Source organism: Tupaia chinensis, unplaced genomic scaffold, assembly GCF_000334495.1.
Source record: "Tupaia chinensis unplaced genomic scaffold, TupChi_1.0 Scaffold000127_1, whole genome shotgun sequence".
Classification (NCBI taxonomy): domain Eukaryota; kingdom Metazoa; phylum Chordata; class Mammalia; order Scandentia; family Tupaiidae; genus Tupaia; species Tupaia belangeri.
In genome coordinates this window covers 1,701,263-1,714,390 of record NW_006159595.1, presented here as the reverse complement: position 1 = coordinate 1,714,390, position 13,128 = coordinate 1,701,263, and the positions used below count along the sequence as shown (strand labels likewise).

Here is a 13,128-nt window from a genome sequence, read left to right as displayed (position 1 = left end):
ATCAGTATAGAAGAGACATTTCTCAGCCATATATGGGACCAGCAGAGATAAATAAATTCAATAAAGTGGTAGGATATAAAATCAACATACAAAAATCAATAGCTTTTTATATACCAACAATCAACAGACTGAGGTAGAATTGAAGAAAACAAATCATTGCCAAAGACACACAAAACCTAGGGATAAACCTAACCCAAGAAGCGAAAGACCTTTACAAGGAATATTATGAAAAACTGGGAAAAACTGGGGGAAAAAAGATACATAAACATGGAAAGACATTTCATAATTGGAAGAATTAATATAATAAAAATGTCAATTCTACCTAAACCTACAAATTCAGTGCAATTCTGATCCAAATTACGAGAGATATTCTTCTCAGAAATAGAAAAAATATCATAAAATTTGTCTGGAATCATAATAAATTTAGTATCGTCAAGGCAATACTGTGCAAAAAGAGAAGGTAAGAGGCATCTTATTTCCTGACCTAAAATATATTACAGAACTATGATAACCAAGACAGCCTGACCATGGCAGAAAATGTGTTTGTGGACTAATGGAACAGAATGGAAAACCCACAAATAAACACCCAAGCATACAGTCAACTGATCTTTGACAAAGGACACAAGATAATCTAGTGGGGAAGAGAGTCTCTTCAACAAATGGTGCTGGGATAACTAGATATCCACTTCAGAAAAATGAAACGAGACCCCTATCTCTCACTATGAACAGAAACCAACTCAAAATGAATCAAATATCTAAACATGAAGCCTAAAACTAATAGGCTACTGGTAGAAAACAAAGGGGAAACTCTTGAAGACATTGAAGTAGGCAAAGATTTCTTAAATAAGACACTTAAAGTAAAGGGAATAATCCCAAAAATAGACAAGTGGTACTACATTAGGCTAAAAGCTTCTGTAGAGCAAAGAAAACAATAATCAGAATAATCAGAATGAAGAGGCACCCCTCAGAATGGAGATACTATTTTTAAACTATGCTTCAGATAAGAGACTGATATCCAGAATATATAGGGAGATCAAGAGCAGCATACCTGCAAGAAACAAAAACAAACAAAAAACCCAAACAATGCACTTGAAAAATAAGTAAACAAGTCAGACAGATAACTCTCCAAGTAAGACACACAAATTGCTAAAGAGCATATGAAAAAAATCCTCAACATCTCTTATCATGAGGGAAATGCAAATCAAAACCACAATGAGATTTCATTTAACTCTAGTTAGAATGGCTATGACTATAATAATAATAATAATAATAATAATAATAATAATAATAATGACAAGTGCTGGCAAGGCCATGTTAAAAAGGAAACACTCCTACACTGTGGTTGGAAATTAAATGAGTACATCACTGTGGAAAACAATATGGAGTTTCCTCAAGACCCAACACTTAGAACTACTATATCATCCAGTAATACCACTCCTAGGTATTTACCCAAATGACAGAAAAATACTCAGTTGAAGAGATACTTACATGTCCATGTTTACTGCAGTATATTCACAGCCTAAGACAACCTAAATGCTCAAGAATGGATGACTAGATTGAAAAAATGTGGCACATTTACAATATGGAATATCACTCAGCCATAAAACAGAAGGGATCCCGTCATTTGAAATAAAGTAGATGAATCAATAAAATGAGGTAGAATTGAAGAAAACAGTGTCATTGCCACACAAACACACAGACACACAGACACACAACCTAGGAAAAAATGTAGGCATTAACCTAACCTTAATGATAAGTGAAAAAAGCCAGACTATGAAAGACAGACATTGTATGTCCCTGATTTTATGCACTAGAAAATAAAAGATTGGAAGATATAATAGCAGAGTCAGCAAGTGTAGATACCAGAGACGATAGAAGAGGGGGTGAACACCAGTGGGTGTGCAGGATGGGCTCAGGGAAAAAATTCAACAGACAAAAGAATGGAAAGTTATCTGTTGAGGATGATGTGTATGGTAATATCTTTAACTTGTTTGACATGCAATGCATGTATGCTTTGAACAACCATGTTGTATGCTGAACAGATATCCAATGATTAAATGTAAATTAAAAAATATATAAAGAAAATGGGTCGATAACTAAATTTGTTTTTAGGTATGAGGATTTACTGAGATGACACATTTACTATGTCGATCATGAACATACCACATAGATAAACATGTAATAGCATCTACTCTTACTGTTTTGAAGGAATGTCAAGGAACCGCCTCCTTTTGTACATGTACATTAGAGTGACAGAAGGAGGGACCAGTAGTTAGTGTAATGGCTATGTTGCTGGACTCCCATGTAGTCAACTGTGGTTTGAGTCTCAGTAAATCCTCATAAAACTCACGCTGGGCACGTGTGCGTGCGTGCCCAAGATCCCAAGAGGAGAATGGAGGAGAAGGGATTGTGGCGTGGCCATCCCACCTGGGGAGTGATTGCTCACTTTTTGTCTCTCTGTCCCCTGTTTTTTTGGAAAGGGCCAAGGCCCTAAAAAAAAAAAAAAAAAAAAACCTCTCAAAAAAAAAAAAGTGACAGAAGAATGGAATGTGACATTTTCTCAGACAAAGACAATGGGAGCTGGATCTGCAAAGACAGCTTTCAAATTTTGTTGTTTCTATAGCTGCATGCCTCACATTCGGAAAGCTGCCTTTTCTTTCTTTCTTTCTTTCTTTTGTTTTTTCTTTTGGAGAGGTTTTTGCTATAGGATGTGGATGCTTACTGGAGAAACAGAGACACAGAAAGTGATAACTCACTCTCTGGGTGGGATGGCCACGCTGCAACCCCTTCTACTCCATTCTCCTCTCAGGATCTTGGGTGCACATGCACACGTGCCCTGTGTGTGTTTTAAGCTGCCAGGTTCGGGACTCAAACCACAGTCTACTACGTGGGAGTCCAGCAATGTAACCATTACGCTATCTGCTGGTCCCAAGAAACTGTTGTACGTTAACTGGGAATGCTGCCTTTTCAAATGTACTCTCTTGACCCTAAATTGACCCTTATTCTCTTAGATTTTGAAGCTGTACTTCACTTCAGTCACTGCTTGCAATCAGAACAATCTTCTGCAAACATAGATCCCTTGTTAGCACTCCTCTATTGAAAATCTCCAAGGACTTTTTACTATCTATCTAATCTCCATAAATGGTCATCTGAGACCTTCAGACTTACTGAAACAAACTTGAGCTTTGGTATTAGACTGGCTCTTGTTTAAACAGAACTATGGCACAAGTATTTGACCTTGGTCTTTATTTAAATCACCTGAGCCTCCATTTCTCATTTTTAAATAGAGATTATGGTATTTGCTCTGTGGATTGATGTAAGGCTTAGAGATGATGGAAGTTAAGTTGTTAGCATGCTCAAGAAACGATGGCTATTATCCTGCTTAATTTCCTTTGTTCTTCACTGGACTTCATTATCCTGGTGCCACTTGACATATCCAGACCATAGAGCATTTCTCTTTACCTTGATTCTACACGCTTCCCACCCCTACCTTCCACATATACCTAATTTTAGGAGTTGACCATCATTATCCTTGAAGATTTCTAGCTGGACTAATATCAGATATAAACATGACATCATAAGAAAATCATATTCTTAGCTTTAATGTAATCAGCACTGAGATAAAAAATGTTTTGCCTGAATTTTAAATGTGTATCTTTCTTTATATTGGAGTTCCATAATAGCTATGAAAACCAAGAAATATGAAATACTGAATTTAGGAAAAGAAAACAGGGTTTCTCCTTGTGATAGTTAATTACCAAGAAGACATCAGAGGAGTAATATTTTCTGTCTCGTTGGCTTGACATTTCAGCCTCTGAGGTGTTCCTTCAACTTTGTAAATACTTTTATTTACTGATTCCACATTGCATCTGATCTCAGTCAAAATCATGTCCAGAATGTACCTGCTATTGTTTTGAATGTGTCCTTCAAAGTTCATATGTCAGAAATTTAATCCCCAATGTATCAGTGCTGGGAGCTGGGGTATAATAAGAAGTGATTAAGTTAGGAGAGTGTTTTTGGTGAATAAAGTTGCTGCCATGGGAATGGGTTCGTTTGGTCCCTTCTTTCTTGCTCTTTCTCACCCTCTCTTTCATTCCACCTTTTGTCACAGGATAATGCAGCATGAGACCTTTGCCAGATTTTATTGCCAGGCTCTTGGACTTCCTAGACTCCAGAACTGTAAGTAAATAAATTCCCATTTATTATAAATGACCCACTCTGTAGTATTCTGTCATAGTAGTGTAAGACAGACTGAGACAATACCTTCAATGATACATTGTAAGTAAGAATGATGGATTTTGTGTTAATACTTGAACTGTAACCAATATTTCTTGGGATGGAAACAATCTTAATTTAAAAAGTTACAAATGGTTTATTTTGATAATGAGAGGAGATATGAATTCAATTGTAATTGAATGTCTAAACCTCTCATGTTGTTTTCAATACTGAAGGAACTAAGCTATGTTTATTGAAGAAGATGGAGGAGTGTGTAGGTTTCAGCTGTTCCTTTCTGAGAAATCCTTTTAAGAATCGTTTACTGATGTGGACAGGGAGCAATAATATGAATCTTTCAGAAACATAGTAAGAAAATAGAATCAAACACAATTAACAAGAATTTTAGAAACCCAGAGAGTAGATCATTAGTTTTAGCTGACAGTTGGACAAATGATGTTTTTCTCTGCTTACTCACCTGTGTTCATCCACAGCTAAGGCTTGAGCCCAAGTGTTTTAATGATTCTTACTTTTAGCTCTAATACTATGTCAAAACTTAGCACATGACAGATCATATGGTAGGAAAGGTCCAAATGAAGAAATAAGGGTTAGTTTTGATGTTATTCAATGCTGACATTTTATGTGTATTCTCAGAGTCCTATGACATGTTAGCCTCCTTTTATCCAAGCTTTTAAACCTGGGTATAAGAATAACACAACAATCTCACTAATTTAGTGGAATTTCACATAATCATAATTTTTGCTCAGCATGTACACTCTTCCCCGACTCAGACACAAGAGTCAGTCCTGTGATGCTGCAAAATGTTCTGTAATGCTCAGATAACTCAATGTATTTTACTCGACTAATGCAGGGCCAAGGCATTCACTGTAGTCTAATTATTTGGAAAATCTACAAGTTGCCTTTGTTTTATATGATTAGGCTTACTCTTTCTGATAGATGGGAATTAGCTGTACTAGATAATGTTGATAATGCATTCAAAGGAATCTTCAAAGGAGATTTACTTAAATATTCTTTTTATTGAGACCAGCAGTTAGCGTAATGGCTATGTCGCTGTACTCCCATGTGGTCGACTGCGGTTCGCGACCCGGACCTGGTGACTTAAACTCATGCTGGACGCGTGTGCGTGCGTGCCCAAGATCCTGAGAAGAGAATTGCGAGGAGGAGAAGGGATTGCGGTGTGGTCATCCCCCCTGGGGGGTGATTTCTCACTTTCTGTCTCTCTGTCTCTCTCTCTGTCTGTCTGGCGAGCGATGCGCCCTATAGCAAAAACCTCTCAAAAAAATTATTTTTATTGCCTGAGGGTGTGTGTGCTTGTGTGTGTGTGCGTGTGTGTGTGTGTCTCAGAGAGAGAAAACACCCTCAATGGGGTGTGGCCCATGCCACAGGATTTTGGACATGCATGTACAAATGCAGTGTTTGTCTGTTTTATTTTTGTTGTTGTTGTTATTACAGAGTGCTTGTGTTCATGAGAGAGAAAAAGAGAGAGAGAGAAAAATCATTCCCCCCTCTCTACCTCCAAGGGGGATGGAAACAGTATAGTTCCTTCTCCTCTATTTTCTCCTTGAGATTTCAGGCAAACGCATATACGTGCCTAGCATGTTTTTCAAGTCATCAGGTCTGAGACTTGAATCTGTCAGTTGTCAGTTGACCACAGGGATCCAGCCACCTTAACTACTATACCACCAGCTAGGCCATGCAATATGTTTTTTAAGCTTATGGAATTAGGATCCAAACCACAGTCAGCCATGTGGGATCCAGCTCCCTATACATAGGGTTTAACTGCTATGGGGCTGGCCTTCAAAGGAGGGTCTTAAATTTTTATTTTAAATTAATGTTCTCTACATATACCCTTGCTACTGGTGCTCTTTTTTGCTAGTCTGACGTTCTTTCTGGATGCTCACAAAAGAGAGATACTTGTGCAGGATTCTTCTCAGTTTAGTTGTCAGGACTGATAATCTCTGGGTCAAAATCAGGCAGTTCTAGGAAAAAAGGAAGGCTCTGTAGCCTTCACTAGGTGGTAGAGAGATTATGCTTATAATGTTCTTGGGGTTAATTTGAGAATTTTTCAAGAGAGCTACAGCTCACTGATCTAATTTTCTATCCAAATTTATTCACCTTTTGTACTTTATCTCCAAATCCTCCACTGAAATTTAATATCCTCTTCTGTCTGGTTACACTACAGAATTAATAGTAATATGAATTCAGTTAGTGGATAACTCATTGTCCCTTTACCATTTCTTATTGCTTGCACCTGAAGTCAAGATACTAAAATTCATTCCCTTGTCCAATCTCAACTTCTCTTCAACCAAATTCAGCCATGTAGTGGTGTCATATCTGCATTCCAACTTTTTTTTTTGAGAGATTTTTGCTATAGCGTGTGTGTGCTTGCTGGAGAGAGAGAGAAACAGACAGAAAGTGAGAAATCACCTGCCCACCTCCCACCCCCAAGAAGTTGGCCACACCGCAATCCCTTCTCCATTCTTCTCTCAGGATTTTGGGCATGCACACATGCCTGCTTTTCCTTTTCCCACTCTATTGACTGGAACCCTTTGTCAAAGATCAGTTGGCTATATGTTTTGGGATTTATTTCTGGGGTCTCTACTCTGTTCCATTGGTCCTCATGTCTGTTTTTGTGCCAATACCATGCTGTTTTGATTATCATAGCTTTGTAATATGTTTTGGGGTCAGGGAGTGGAATGCCACCCGCTCCATTCTTCTTGTGCAAGATGGCTTTGGCAGTATGGGGTATTTCATGATTCCAGACAAATTCTATGGTTGTCTTTTCTAGATCTGTGAAGAATGTCTCTTGTAATTTTACAGGGATTGCATTAAATGTGTAGGTTAATTTGGGTAGGATGATCATTTTGATTGTATTAATTCTGCCAATCCAGGAACATGGGATGTCCTTCTACTTTTTTGTGTCCTTTTCAATGGTCTTTTTAAGGTTTTCATAGTTTTCCTTATAGAGATCTTTGACATCCTTAGTTAGTTTTATTCTTAGGTATCTTATACTTTTGGTGGCTATGGTAAACAGGATTACTTTCTTCAGTTTGGTCTCTGTTTGCTTGTTGTGTGTATATAGAAATACTACAGATTTTTGTAAGTTAATTTTGTATCCTGCCACTTTACTGTATGTATTTATTACTTCAAGGAATTTTTTTGTGATACTATTGGGTCTTCTACATATACAATCATGTCATCTGCAAACAGAGATCATTTTAGCTCTTCTTCTTTCCCTATTGGAATGCCTTTTATTTCCTTCTCTTGTCTGATTGCATTGGCTAGGACTTCCAGTACTATATGAATAGGACTGGAGAAAGTGGGCAGCCTTGTCTTGTATCAGTTTTTAGTGGAAAAGTTTTCAGCTTTTCCCCATTCAGTATAATGTTAGCTATAGGTTTTTCATAGATGGCTTTTATTATGCTGAGAAACAATTCTTCTATGCCAATTGTCCTGAGAGTCTTAATCATAAAGGAATGTTATATTTTGTCAAATGCTTTTTCCGTATCAATTGAAATCATCATATGGGCTTTTTAAATCTTCCTTTCTGTTAATATGGTGTATTACATTTATGATTTTATATATATTGAACCACTCTTGCATCCCTCAAATAAAGCCTACCTGGTCGTGATGAGTAACCTTTTTTATATGCTGTTGAATATGGTTAGTAAGTATCTTGTTAAGAATTTTTGCATCTATATTCATCAGAGATATAGGTCTGTAGTTTTTCTTTTTTGTTGTGTCCTTATCAGTTTTGGGAATGATGGGAATAGAGGTTTCATAGAATGAATTTGGAAGGGTTCCTTTCTTTTGGATCTCTAGAAACAGTGCGAGTAGAATGGGGGTTTACTTCTTTAAAAGTTTTGTAAAATTCAGCAGTAAAGTCATTGGGACCTGGACTTTTCTTTGTTAGGAGGTCATTTATTATTGATTAAATCTCATTGCTTATTATAGGTCTATTTAGGCTTTATATGTCCTCCTGAGTCAATCTGGGTAGATTGTATTTGTCCATGAATTTGTCTATCTTATACAGGTTTTCTTGTTTGTTGGCATATAGTGGCTCATAGTATCCTCTAATAGTGTTTTGTATTTCTATTATATCTGTTGTAATATTGCATGATTCATTGTGAATTTCATGTATCTGATTCCTTTCTCTCTTCTTCTTAATTAGTCTAGCCAATGGTGTGCCAATCTTGTTTATCTTTTCAAAGAACCAGCTTTTGCTCTCATTTATTTTCTGTATAGTTTGCTTATTTTCTATTTCATTTATTTCTGCTTGATTATTGTTTCTTTTCTCCTGGCATTTTTTGATTTTTGTTGTTGTTGTTTTTCCAATTCTCTGAGGCATAATGTTAGGTTGTCCTTTTGCAACCTTTCCATTTTTTTCTTGTGTGCACTAATTGCTATGAACTTCCCTCTAATGACTGCTTTTGCAGTGTCCCATAAATTATGGAAACTTGTGTACTCATTATCATTTGTTTCCATGAATCTTTTTTATTTCAATATTAATCTCTTCAGTAGTCTGAATTCATTCAGAAGTAGGTTATTTAGTTTCCATATATTTGTGTATTTTCGAGTTTTTTTTTTCCCTGAGATTAATATCAAGTTTAATTCCATCATGGTTGGAGAAGATGCTGGATGTAGTTTCTATGTCTTTCAGTCTGTAAAGGGTGATTTTGTGCCCTATCATGTGGTCAGTCTTTGAGAAAGTACCCTGTGGGGCTGAGAAAAATGTATGTTTTGTGTTTTTTTGGGTGGAAAATTATATAGCTATCTATCAAGTCCATCTGATTTATGGTATCATTTAGGTCCAGAATCTCTTTACTTTATTTTTTGTCTCAATGACCTGTCTAAAGGAGATAATGGTGTGTAGAGATCTCCAACAATTATTGTGTTACAGTCTCTCTCTCCTTTTAGATCTAGCAGTCTTTCCTTTACATATTTGGGTGCTCCTGAGTTGGGTGTATAGATATTTATAAGCATTACATCTTCTTGGTGAATTAGTCCTATACTATATATACGATTTTTGTCTTAAAGCATATTTTGTCTGAAATCAGTATAGTGACTCCTGCTATTTTTTGGTTTCCATTTGCATGGAATTCATTTTTCTAGCCCTTCACTTTTAGTCTATGTATGTCTTTATCCATGAGATGGGTTTCTTGTAGGCAGTGGATGGAGGGTTTCTGATTTTTATTTCATTCAGCCAATCTATGTCTCTTGATTGGAGAGTTTAATCCATTAACATTCAATGTTATTATTGATATTTCCAGACTTGCCCCTACCATTAAGTTGGCATTATACTCAGTTGTATTTTGTTCTCTTACTGCTGTCTGTCTCTCTTTAATTTTCCTGGTATTGTACTCCTTTCAGAATTTCTTGAAGAGCTGGTCTGGAGTTGGTAAATTCTTTCAGGTTCTGTTTATCCGAGAACATTTTTATCTTCTTTTCCCATATGAAGAATAGTCTTGCCAGGTATAGTATTCTTTGGTAAAATTGTTTTTCATTTAATACTTTGAATATATTTCCCCATTCTTTCCTTGCTTGCATTGTATCTGATGAGAGGTCTAGTGTTAGCCTGATGGGATAGCCTTTGTAAGTGATTTGATGTTTCTCTCTTGCCAATCTTAGTATCTTGTCTTTGTCTGTGGTTTTGGCCAATCTAATTATGATGTGCTGTGGAGAGGATCTTCTTGGATTGATTCTACTTGGGTTCTTTGTATTTCTTGGGTCTGGAAGTTTGAGGGCCTTTCTATACTTGGAAAGTTTCCTTCCAGAATTTTGCAGAATAGATTATCAATGCCCTTATTGGTTTCTTCACCTTCTGGGATACCAATTTTTTTAAATGTTTGGGTGTTTCATGGTATCTAGTATTTCTCATATAGTATTTTCAGTTTTCTTGGCTGTTTCCTCATTGTTTTTGATTATTTTTTCTATGTCAGAGGTTTGTCTTCTACTCCCGAGATTCGATTTTCTGCATGGTCTAACCTGCTTTTAATACTTTTAAGGGAAGTTTTGATTTCCTGTATTAGAGCCTTCATATCTAACAGTTCCATCTGATTCTTTTTTATGGTGTCAATTCTCCTTTCATATTGTGGAAGGACTTACTTATCTCTTTGAGCTCAATATCTCTTTTCTCTTGCATCTCATAGAGTCTTGTTACCATAAATATTCTAAATTCTTTTCCTGACATTTTGTTAATGTCCTCTAAATTTTCTCTACTTGGAGATGAGTTATAGTGTTCCCTCACTAGAGATATATTACTTTATTTTCTCATCCTTGATGTTTTTCTCTGATTCTTATTCACTTTTGGCTAATTTGTTCGAAAGGGATTCTGTGACTGTGAGCTCGTGTAGTTCCCTTACTGTGAAATATTTTGTTGCTATTTTCTCCCTTCTGCTGTATCCTCCAGTGTGGGAATCACAGGATAAGTTTTATAATTGGATTTATGAAGGGAAATTTCACTCTTCTTGCAACAACTACAGTGAGGTGCAAAGACTTCTAAAACTCACAATGTTTAGATGTTTAGCTACTGTGCACTTCTCTAGGTAGTGGGTAAAGGCTGAGGAGTAAAATCGGAAAGTAAGGTAAAAGAAAAGGAAAGAAGGAAATGGAAATAGAAAAAAAGCAAAGAAAAAAGAAGGAAAGAACTAGAACAAAAAGAGGAGGGAAAAAATAGAAATCACGTGGTAGATAATGAAATTGGGTTAAAAATAGAAAACAGTGCCATGCTTGCAAAGGGCCAACATAGCCAGAGGTGGAGTTGCCTGGATGCTTTCTGTCCTAGTTGAGGGAAGAGCAGACAAGTTAACAAGAGAAAGGCACACCTGGAGCAGAAAAGCTGTTTGTTTTTTTTTTTAAAAAAAAGAGAGAGAAAGAGAGAGAGAGAGAGAGGGAGAGAGAGAGAGAAAGAGAGGAATGTTAGAAGAGACAAAGAACAAGAGGGACAGTGAAAATTGGCTGCCTGGCAGGGGGGACCCTGGCAGAGCGGGGGGTGGGGGGACTTCACAGCCATGAAGCGGCACTCAGAGGGCCAACACAGTGAGAGGTGGAGTTGCCTGGGTGCTTTCTGTCCTGGCTAGCACTGGGGTCTGGAAGGGGAGACCCTGGCAGGGCAGGGCTTCACAGCCATGAAGCTGCACTGATACTGCTTTTAAATATTTATGCATTTAGCTTTTTTATGACACTTCACATATGCACAGAACCAAATTTCTTTATAAGATAACTTGACAAAAATCCTTGAATAAGCTAAACAGTATTCAACAATCTAGCATAATAAAACAATTTATTTAGGTTAAATATTATCTACTTATGAGAGAAACAAAGTGAAAAGGGCAATAGAATAAACCTAAAAATTATTTTCTCTTAAATATCCCTTTGTGGGCATCTGTCTTCATACACATAGTTGTTTATTTGGAGGAAAACCTGGAGTCACTGAAGCAAACATTGCTTTATATACACTATGATACCAGATCAATAATGTGGCTGGTGCACTGAGCAGAAGGAGCTCAAGATTATGTTGCTGTTTTCTTTTACTGTGCGGTCAACAGAAAAAAGAGCCCAAAGAAGAGAAATAGAATACAAAGAAAGACATTTCCGTCTCCCAATTTCAGCTTCCATTTTGTTCTAACCTCCAGGGAACTTGTGTGCAAGATAGTGTAATTACTATCTTAATAGCTGGTTCTAGAACTTAAAAAAAAGAAAGCATCTAGAATGTTTATGCTTTCACACTTAATAGCAGGGGCTTCCTAAATGAAGTTTCAATTAGGCTGTTAATGATATTTGATCAGTATTAGCATTTTCCATTCACATACATATGTGCTCAATGTGTTTTAAACCATCGGGCCTGGGATTCAAACTGCAGTTGGCCACGTGTGAGTCCAGCAATGTAATCACTACAGTGTCTCCTGATCCCTGCATTCTTCTTTTTTTTTTTTTTGAGAGGTTTTTGCTTTAGGGCGCGTGCACTCACCAGACAGACAGAGAGAGACAGAGAGACAGAAAGCAAGACATCTCTCCCCAAGGAGGATGCACGCCGCAATCCCTTCTCCTCCATTCTCCTCTCAGGATGTTGGGCACACATGCACACGTGCCCGGCGTGAGTTTTAAGCCACCAGGTCCGGGATGTGAACCGCAGTCAACTACGTGGGAGTCCAGCGACATAGCCATTACGCTAACTGCTGGTCCCCATTCTTATTTTTATATTGGGTTTCTTATAGCAAATTATAATTGAGCTTTGCTTTTTAAAAAAATCCAGCCTATTTCTGCCTTTTAAGTGGAGAGCTTAAGCCATCTACATTTAAGGTGATTATTAATATAGTTAGCTTGAAATCTACTATCTTGCTATTTGTTTTCTTTGTCCCTTTCACTCTTGTTTTCTTTCTTCTTTCTATTGAATCCACTTTATCTCCTTCATTGATTTATAAGCTTTAACTTTTTGTTTTGTATGTATTTTTAGCGGTTGCTTATGATTTATAGTATACATCTTTAACTTGTCTCTTTCTATTGTACTTTCCAGATAATCTATTACCTCATGTAGGTACGAGAATCTTAGAACAGTATTCTTCCATTTCCAGCCTCCCGGCCTTTGTGTTATTATTGTCATACATTTTTATTTCTACATGTGATAGCAACTCCAAAAAATAATTGCTTAGAACAGTATTCTTCCATTTCCAGCCTCCTGGCCTTTGTGTTATTATTGCCATACATTTTTATTTCTACATGTGGTAGCAACTCCAAAAAATAATTATTATCATTTTTGCTTTCATTTGTCAATCTTTTAAAGATATTTAAAAACTAAGACAAGAGACCCTTTATAGTTCCCTACATATTTCCCATTTCTAGTTGTTTTTTTTTTTTTTTTTTTTTTTTTGAGGGATTTTTGCTATAGAGCACGTG

At 36.8% G+C, this 13,128-nt stretch overlaps 1 long non-coding RNA gene across 1 annotated transcript in view; it reads left to right on the top strand.

Moving 5' to 3' along the window:
- The first annotated feature begins 4,130 nt into the window (after window positions 1–4,130).
- The window catches only part of LOC102499838 (uncharacterized), a 226,969-nt gene continuing 217,971 nt past the window's right edge, over window positions 4,131–13,128 (top strand). Inside the window, exon 1 of the long non-coding RNA XR_003548766.1 lies at window positions 4,131–4,179. This is a non-coding gene — a long non-coding RNA (uncharacterized LOC102499838). The remainder of the gene's footprint in view (window positions 4,180–13,128) is intronic.